Below are 10625 nucleotides of genomic sequence, written 5' to 3'. Positions count from 1 at the left end.
TTCCAAAAAAAGGCTTTCATGATTTCTTTTGAAGACCCTGGGCAAAAATTATTTTTCCCGCCAAAAGAATTTGTTACTCTCTATTGTTAAACAAATTTTTTTTCCAAAACTCTCAATTGTTGATATGAGAAGCGAAGGATCGAACGCCTTTGTGTACTCCCTAGTTGTCTCATCTTGAACAATTGATTGAGTTATTATTTTTTTTTTGCTTAAAGTGTTTATTTGCATCCAACTTGTTGATGTAAGATGCGAAGGATCGAACGCCTTTGTGTACTCCCTAGTAATCTTACTATGAACATTGTTGTTGAAGCAAAACTTTGTGTTTCTTAAAATCTTGTTCACATTAGACTCTCAAATTTTTCTGTATATATCACAACAAAGATTTTACTCTTTTTGTTTTCACAAAAACAAAATTTTGCTCTACCTTTCAATGAAAAACATTTTGATCTGCCTTTGCATAGATTAAGGGGGAGTTTGTGATTTCAAAACTTTCAAAACTTCAAATGTGTTTTTAAATCTTTTCATACACACGTTTGATAATTTTCAAATGACTTTTCATCAATTGAAGTTCGGTGATTAGTTTGCACTTGAGCGATTCGTTCACTCCATGAACTTTATCATCGCCGATAAGTTCTACCCCAGGAGTATTCAATTCTTTCATTAGATAGTAAGGGTATTTTGAGTGATGATGGTTTCGTGCAAATAGGATGGAGGGAGTAAAGTCAAAAAGTGAGAGGTTACGGTGATATGTTGTGAGAAAAGGGTTAAAAGAAATGATACCCTTCCCTAAATTCTCAAATCGCCGGGTGAAACAAATTTTTATCGGATGTCATTTGTTGATATCTTGATAAAGACTTCATGGACCCAGTGAAGCGATGCACATCTTTACCTAACCACTCAAGTGTTTCTTAACAAATACTTGTTTCATTTCTCACGGAGATTTTCACATTTCTATTGACTCTTCATTTGGAAGATGTTGATATTGAATAAGGGCGACACTTTGCTCCAATCCCCACCTTCATTTAATCATGTTGTGTCTAGAGCTATCTTGTTTGATCATTCATTTGATCATTATCCATTTCTTTAGGACACATTCAAGTCATATCTTTGTGATATTATTGCTTATCTTTGTGATATAGTCGGAACATTTGTAGTGATATCCTTTGATATTCCACGATGATCAAATGGAAATCCTACCAATGCTAACATTTTTTTCCAACGTTGAACGTAGGTCTCATAATTACATTTATGTGATTATTGAGTGAACGAGAAGTCTAACAGTGACCTCGGATTTTACCTAAAAGTCTTTAAGGATAATAGATTGTGGTTATCGAACTCTTCAGCTGTACTAACCATGATTTATATTCTTTAGAGCAATCTAGTGGTTGAAAAGCCGCAGACCGAACTATGTTAGAACATTGCTTTGTGCATGTCTCAATGATACATAGGAAATCCGGAAAATGTTATACATTTCTATCGGTCATTTCATTAATCCTTTTGATTTTTGAACATGTTAACGGATCATTCTTATCCTGTTTTCATTTTTCATCTCACAAACACAAAAACCACCAACACCACTCTATATCGTTTGTATCAACAACTTCAACCTTACATTTTAGTTACCCTTAGGATTCTTTGGGTTGGGCTAATGGTTTTGGTTGATACATTGATGGTTGATATTTCTCCATGTGTATCTAGTTTTAGTTTGTCATATTTCTTGTGACATTTTCTCAATCAATGTTTGCATAATGACATTGGTTCCCAACTTTGTCATTATGAGGGGGAGAAAGATTATGATTGATTAATTGGGGAAGAAATAAGATAGCAAGGAGAAAAGGTTGTATTGATTGGGTGTATGGAGGTTGAAGATGGAGTTGAGAGAAAATAATTAGAGTGAATTGGAATGATTACTTTTAAATCTAGTTTCTTATCTAGTTTCTTCAGATTAACTTGTCAAAGATTTACAAAATATTTCAGTCAATTGAGCTCAGATTCTCACTAGATTTTAGTTGTTTGAGTTCTTGATTTTGAAAAAGGAGGAAATCTACATTGATTACAAAGATAAGAATGAGACCAAAGATGAAAGGATATTATCTCAAGATGGAACAAATGTTCAAAGATGCTCCAAAATGTTTACATGGATTGAGGGGGAGCATGATCACATCATAAGAGACTTATCCAAACTTCATTCAAAAGTTTACTCTCCAAAGTGTTCAAGTTATTGTGACAATGATCAAAGCTACAAAAAGTTGAAAGATTGATTGGAAGATTCTAGACATAGAAGTAAAGCTTCAAAAGAGTCTTCATCAACATATTCCATTCAAGATCTTCAAGTAATACAATTATACTCATTCAAGAAGCTCCAATGCATACATCAAGGGGGAGAGTACAAGTTCATGATACTTCATTCCAAGAAGATGAATTTCACTCAAGATTCGAAGATTGACAAACCAAAACCAAGTTCATACCTTCCGCACCTCAAAAGACTAACTCTGATTCATGATTTAACAATCTTCAAAGATTCAAGACATACACACACTCTTTATTCTCTGATCGAAAAGAACATTGAGAATCATCTCATGAATTAACTTCAAGAAGTCCAAGACCAAGATTAAATCAAGTTATCCAAATAGTTGTTTCAACAAACCAATTGTCTTCACCACCGGGCTCATCAATTTCATTCCTACAAGACAAGATAACACGTACTTCATTCATTACAATATATCACTAAGGGGGAGAATGTTAGAAATTCAAAATAGTGATAAATTGTAATTTAAGATTAGTGGACATACTTGTTGTTAAGTCATAGATAAATGATTTCTAAGGTTGAGGGACTAGATGTGATAATTAGCATAAATATATAGTTAGCCTATAAATAACCCCTCACACCTTAGAAATCATAATAACTTTAAGCCTTTTTCCCATTTCATTTCATTCCTGTAATTTCACACACACGTAATCCCAATCTTTCCTCTCTCTCTCTCTAAAACACACACTAAAACACCAAGAACACACACACAAATCCACCATTGAATATGTGAATTCGGAGATCAAATCGTGTTATCTACACAAAAAGTGACAGATTGTGTTGTTTATGTACTCATAGGTGTTGTAGCAATGCTAAGCTTTGCAATTGTTGCACTTGTTGTGTAGGATCAATGTGTTTCTATTGTAACTGGAACAAGGTTTATTGAATGAAAATTTAAGGTTTATGCCATATTTATGTCTTGTGAAAGTTTATTGAATGAAAGAAAAAGGTTTATGCCATATGCAGTGTCAAGAATTAGGAAAAAAAAAAGAATTACATGTATGTATTTGTTATGCACTGTTAAAAAAATCAAAAAGAAAAAACTGCCAGATATATAAGTCAAGAAACATAAACATAACATCCCATAAACCTTGTTCAAGAAATATAAACATAACCTCCATACATTGTCTTGGAACTGTGTTCCCAAAAGATGATTAGCTAATTACAAATGTATTCCCAAAAGAAAATTCCAAAAGATAAGATAATTAGCTAATTTGAAGTTTAAGCATAAGCATAAGACTCTATTCTACTACAAATGCATCATCTGGTTTGTTTCCTGGTCCTGGAACAACTTTTTTAAGTTTTTGCCTTAATGCCCTTTGACTTGGTACCCTCCTAGGTGGCAGAAATGGTTTCTTCTTTGACTTGGCCTTTGAAGTTGAATTCACTGATTCTTGGGTGATAGAAATTGGAGGATTGATCCTAGGTGCAACTACTGAAATTGTTTCCTCAGTTGGTTGTGGTCTTCCTTGGTCTGTTGTAATCATGCTAGATGACCCAATACCACTGCTTAACCAATTCATACTCCTCCCAAAACCTATTTTTTTGGTTGACATTTTGGTTGAGCAATATTATCATCTACAAACAATAAACACATAATGAATACAAGGTTAATAGAATATAAATTCATAATTAGAACAAATATGGATGTAACTTCAAGGTTAAGAGAATATAAATTCATAATGAATACAAGGTTAAGAGAATATAAATTCAAGCATGGAACTGACTTACCAAAAATTGCCCCACCCCATTTGAATCCTCCTTTTGTGACCCCAAACTTCCTTCCTAGACTTGCAATTCTAATTGGCTGACTAGGTTGACTTTCTTGAGTTACATGGTTAAGTGGCTGACTTTCTTGACTTACATGTTGACTTTCTTGAGTAGGATGATCAGAAACCTTTTCCTTACCCTTACCACTGTTTTCTTGACTTTGGGGTGGCTGACTTTGGGTTGCCTGACTTTGGGGTGGCTGACTTTGGGATGACTGACTTTGTTGAGTTGCTTTAGGGGCCTTTGTTCTTGGTTTTCTTGGTTTGGGAATATGAGCAGGCCTAGGACAAGGTTCAGAAGTGCATGTCCTAGTATTATGACCAACAGCCCAACAGTTGTGACATGTCATTTCAGCCCCATGTCTGGAAACCTTTGTAGAACCAACCCTAGGCTCATGTGCTGCTCTTTGTCTCTTCTTTTTAGGTTTGCCTGGCATATTCCTAGGTTTAAGAGGCAAACATTTGTTAAGGTTGTTTTCTGGCCATGTGTCCATGCCTCCAATAGGTATCAAGATCTTGTTGTAAGCTTCTTTATACACCATCTGCCTAAACCATCTTGATATGAAATCCTCTGGTTCCATGTTGCACTTAAAAATAGCATTAACAGCATGCACACAGGGAATGCCACTAAGCTCCCACATCCTACAAGTACAACTACACTGCTCTAAGTCCACAGTATATGCATACTGGAAATTTCTAACCTCAAATGTATGCCCCCAGCATATATCACTAGCCAATCACCTCTATCATTTTTGATGATGTTTATCTTCTTCCTAATGGTTGGACATAGATCATGTTGCCACCCCTCACTGATTTCCCTAATTGTTTCCAATCTGATCATGACAATAACCCTCAATGCCTCTAAAAGGGTTATAATAGGTTTGTTTCTAACCTTTAGAAGCGCTGAATTCCAACACTCAGTGAATCCATTTTCTACAGCCTCACATCCCCTATGTAATTCAAAAAAAGCCCTACTTCATGACTTAGGATTTCTATCCATAAGATATTTATAAGCATTAGGATTGGCTGACGTTATTTCTTTCATTGTAGCCTCAAATTGTGCAGGATATGATGTTGCAGCCTTCCAGAAAACGTTTCTGAACTCCATTCCACTATAAACTTTCCTAATGTTCTCATATATGTGCCTAGCACACTACCTGTGCTCAGCTCTAGGCATACCATCCTTCACTGCTTCAAGTAGACCCTGTACAATCACATACTTTTTAAGATTAAAGTTAATAAGTTATTAGAAAGTTAACAAGTGAAATTAGAAAGTTACCTTATGGCCATCAAACATTAAAGTTAGCTCAAAACCATCTGGACAGTCAAGATCATGACTTAGTAACTCAAGAAACCATGTCCAATTTTGTTTGTTTTCAACATTAACAATAGCCCAAGCAATTAGGTACAGCTGGTTGTTTCCATCTCTCCCAATAGCACTTAATAGCTCCCTTTGCATGCAGATTTCAAAAAACATCCATCTAAAGCTACTACTTTTTTGAAACCAAATCTCCACCCTTGTTTTAATCCAGATAAACATACATAAAATCTATCAAAGTATGTTTTTTCATATGACCTTGGATTCACTGTTACCCCTAATTGCACTGTTGACCCTGGGTTGGTTTTTAGAATTGCATCACCATATGACCTTAGCATGCCATAGTGTTCCTTCAAAGTTTTCTCATATTCACTCAAAGCCCAACTCCTAGCCCTTCTAGCCTGCTGATGAGATATAGTACACTTGTACTTTTTCATGACTAGATCCTGGATATCACATAACCTAATTTCTGGTTGTGATCTAATTCTAGCTGCAAAATGCTTTCCAATCCATTTATAGTGAACTAGTGATCCATATTTAAAGTTTCTAGCACATGTGTGTGAGTCTATCAAAGTAGAAATTTGGAAAGACCTTTTTTTTTCATCCACTTAGCATAACACCTAAATGTACATTGTTGTTGAGTTGCAGGAAACCTTTTGTTCTTTCTTTGTTTACCTTTAACAGGGTCTTTGATCTTAGGTGTGGTTCCACATCTCACAATCATACTATCCTTACAAGATCTCTCAAACCACAATGAAAACCCATTAGCTAAAGCATAATAAGCAAGCATTCCCTCAACTGTTTTGGTCCTTCATACAATTCACCAACCTAAATTAAGCAAAATTGTGTTTTACATTAATATACAGTTCTCATAATTGTGTTTTACATTAAACAGTTACAAATTAGGAAAAAATTAAACAATAAATTAAGCAAAATACGTTAAACAGTTTCATACCTTTGGTTTCTTTAACCTCCAATGAGTTTGAGAGTCATGATGTGGAAACCTGGGAGGCTCTGGTGCTGGTGGTTCCATTGGATTATAAGGTCCTTCAGTATCCCAATCCTTCTCTTTTAATGCTTTAAGGAGGTCCTTCATGAAATCATCATGCTCTTCTTGGACAGATGGTCCTTGAGTATCTTTGCCAGCATTTCCACCAAGTTCTGGTAATTGCTTTGAAGTTGGAATCTTTGCTATAGCATTTCCTTTCCTTACTTTTCTCTCAATTCATCCTCACCTTTACTTAAATGGTCCAAGGAAACAATAGATTCCGCATCAGACTCCTCACTAGCTACATATTCATCCCCTTCATCAGAACCCTCATCACCTTCCTCCTCTTCTTCTTGGTTAGGTTTTGGAAGAAACTCAGACATATTCAATGAAAGATAATCCAAATACACACTAACTTCCTCATATAAGTGACCATCAGCTTGTTGCTCAATAATTTGTATAAAGTTGGCATATGGTATTGGTGACATTCTAAGATCCTTCATCTGGCCATGTTCATATCGTAATGGATGGAACAAAAAAACCCCATCATAATGCAAGTGAATCGTAAACTCTCGAAGCGTTTCTATGAAAAAAGACAAGAAAATACAAATAAATAACTAAATATCATATTTAATTACTGAAATAATTAAATATTCGATTAAAAATTTATAAAATTGAAACCTTAAAAAAAAACCCTAAATTTCTGTCTACAACATCGATAGAACGATTAAAAGATTAAATATTCGATTAAAAAAATAAAAATTGAAACCCTAAAATACCCCTTAATTTCTGATCATACGAGGAAATAGATATATTATTACCTGAATATAGCAGAATTTAATTCTTGAATATTATGTTTCAGATCATACGAATCGGGTGCATCATTGAAAACAAAGGGTTTTTTGGGGGTGTGTTTTTATGATCGAAATAGTGTTTGTTTATATGTGTATGTATGTATATATAATGTAAACTGTATATAAACGAATAATATATACAGTCAACGCCACGTCATATATTTTAAACAAAAATTGTGAAAGGTAACCGGGTAACTTTGAAATCGGTAATCGCTTACATGCTTTTGACCAAAATAACAAGTTTCTTACATACAATAGACAAATGTATAGTACACTACATAACATAGATATTTTGGCATATTTTCTTACATTTTTGTGACATAATCCCTATAACGACTGGTCATGTTTATACTTAACTAATATGTCTACGTAACAAGTGCATGTATATATTGTAGACATGTTAGGATAGCTTAATTTAATATTTGCATTTTATTTCATGTAACCTTTTAGGTTCTTGGATATTGAAGGTGTAGCGTGTTAAGTTGCACAATGAACCTATTTGAGGTAAGATAACATCTTTTATCACATGAGGGACAACAAAACATAGTTTTCATAAGTTAACTTCCCCCAAATGAATGTTTGTATGTTTATATGTATTCGGGAATGATTGAGAGGTTACTATGGGATTGATTATGCTTACTGATGATATACCCCTCCGGAGCTCTACCTCCGGAGGGGTATAATATTCTTCACATTCACTCCTTTTCTATCATGCTCGCTCAGTTCTGAATCCATGTAACACCCTGCTTATGAAAATGTGGATTTCAAAGTTTTTTTTTCAAAATAAAACATAACTCCGTTAAGTAAAGTGCGGAAGCGTCGTTTAAAAATCCCATCTGATCCCTAACGGAATCAATAAAACATAATGAATGTCTTAAAAGGTGTTACCAACAATATTATCACAATAGCCCAAATGAAGTCCACAATCAACGTAAAAGACAACCGACATAATAATGGCCAAACGACTGAATAAATATCTACGAAAGTAAATGCAACTATGGGTAACTAAAACCATAATCCTTAAGCTCCACAAGTAGCTACCCATCTCACCATCTATCGATCAGCTTCAAGTCCTAACCTGAGGGCACAACATTTTTCCACAAAACACAAGTGTCAGCTTAAAAGCAGAGTAAGATAACAGGTTAGTACAAAACAAGGATTGCCAATTAAAATATTTTTCTAAAGAAATATATCTCACACATATGTATAGGCACAATCACACAATTCCACGTTAACAACATCATAAGGATATTTAATCCTATAAAGTGCCTAGCAATCCTTATTATTCCGCGCTACAACACAATTTCCACATTCCACGTTATCCACGTATAGTTATGCCATTATAGTCAACAATAAAATATTTGTGTGTAGGCGGTCATAAGACCTTGAGGAACCTCACACCCGACATGATGGGTAACCTTTCGGGGTCCATCTGCGTCGTTATGGATAGGCATAACCAAATCCATGAGCAAACCGTTTCCGCACGTATAGTGGTCAATCACTCCACCCGGTTTACTCTTTTCACGATGATTGAGTCACACGGGAAGCATGTACATTGCCCCCGAGTGATCCACGTACACAAGAGTCCATTGGACTAATGTGGGTTAAGCTTAACACTTTTCCACGTTGTGCTCGAGACTTAAACACACAATAAATTCCACGTTAACACACGATAATTCCTCCTTACATTATTAGGGCCCTTAACGTGCTTTGTGACATGGCAACTTAAATAAGTCTAGTGTACTATGTGTACAGGCCAACAACAAACAACTATCACACAACAAACCATTTATCACAAGCATAAATACATAATCATGCATAAAATGTCCACAAGTAACCCCCCACAAACATCCCATACCCAACAAATGCATGAGATAGTTAAACATCATAAAAAGGGGAGTAATTATAAAATCTATGTTTTGTTGTGTCCCCCATGTGTCAAAAGTAAGTTATCTTACCTTGACAGCTTCACACAACCACAATATGTTTACCAAGCTTGCTATGTATTCCCAACAACCTATAGTCGACCAACAATAATAATAAATCAACCAACGGTACATACACTAAACTTCTAAATTTTTAAATACTGAAATTAAATACTTTTATTTGCCTAGTACAACTAAATGAAACAAGTAAAACAATAATATTTGGCTGCTGCTCGACCCAAGCCAAGGAGCCACAACCAGAAAACAAAACTTTGGTTTACCCTCTTTTATCGAATATTCTTTTATATATATATATATATATTGCTTACTATGATGCAACAATCCCATAAGCAATTAAAACATGATAGTTTTATTATTATACTATCCCATTTTAACCAAAAGACCATGTAAATAAAATAGATTTTCATTCATGTAGGTTACTACACTGATATTATTATAATATATTGATTTGGTACAATGAATGAAGTAATTTTTTTCTACGGCTACACCCACACATATGTCACTTGAGTACATATATCATATATTATAGTATGATCATAAAAGTTTACAAAGTGCAAAGTACTTATTTCTTTTCAATCTCTGCCATTTTGACTCAAAAGTTGAACAAACCAAAACAAATTTTAAATCTATTGCTTTGAAATCATATGACTACAATCCATCCATTTATATTTTTATAAGTTCTTCTCTAGCCTTATCAAAACAACAGTACAATTATAATCAATATTATCACACATTTTTACACACCTCGATCACAGCAATCAAAGAAAATAAATAATAACAATTATAGTTTGCATTTGTTTAATACCTTATTTGATGATTAGATCAGCTAGCATACAAACAATATATATTTGTTTGTTGATCCTTCTGGACGCTCAAACACAAGTATATGTATATATATATATATCTCCTTGCTTTATATATTTCGTTCAGCTAGGGACCCCAACCTAACAATCCTTCCCCTTTTCCTCTTTTGATCGGCTACAAACAAGACACAACAACCTTTCTAATTCGTTTTTCTACTTTGGTGGCTATTAGACGGAACTAAGATGCTTTATGTTATTTTCTTTTTCTTCTAGTTCGGCAGCAAGGAGGTTTAGGGTATATATATTTTTAGCTAAAGGCTTAATATACAATTAGAATTTGGGATTTCGCTAATTTCACACCTAGACCCCTTGACATATTTATCAACAATGTAATTTCAATTAACGCCTACATCCTCTAACAAAACTACCCGGCATTAACTACATAAGTAACGGCACTTATTCCACGTAATTAACACACATTTTTCTACTTAATTACCACATAAAATATAAGGTCACCTAACGTTAGGTCAACATTGACTAACGGTCAAAGTCAACAAAACGAATAAAAAAGTTCGGGATGTTACAGTTACCTCATCCTTGAAAGGATTATGTCCTCAGAATCTACTCAACAACAAATAA

General features: G+C 34.4%; 1 long non-coding RNA gene across 1 annotated transcript; it reads right to left on the bottom strand.

Moving 5' to 3' along the window:
* Positions 1-8126: 8126 nt before the first annotated feature.
* LOC122598907 lies at positions 8127-10258 on the bottom strand. Its single transcript, XR_006323775.1, has 3 exons — positions 9989-10258; positions 9196-9254; positions 8127-8315 (listed from the first exon to the last, which is right to left on the bottom strand). It is a non-coding gene; the product is annotated as an uncharacterized LOC122598907 (long non-coding RNA).
* Positions 10259-10625: the final 367 nt, after the last annotated feature.

This window comes from Erigeron canadensis, chromosome 5 (genome assembly GCF_010389155.1).
Source record: "Erigeron canadensis isolate Cc75 chromosome 5, C_canadensis_v1, whole genome shotgun sequence".
Classification (NCBI taxonomy): Eukaryota; Viridiplantae; Streptophyta; class Magnoliopsida; order Asterales; family Asteraceae; genus Erigeron; species Erigeron canadensis.
Note: the sequence above shows the minus strand (reverse complement) of the source record. Positions and strands in the feature narration are given on the sequence as shown.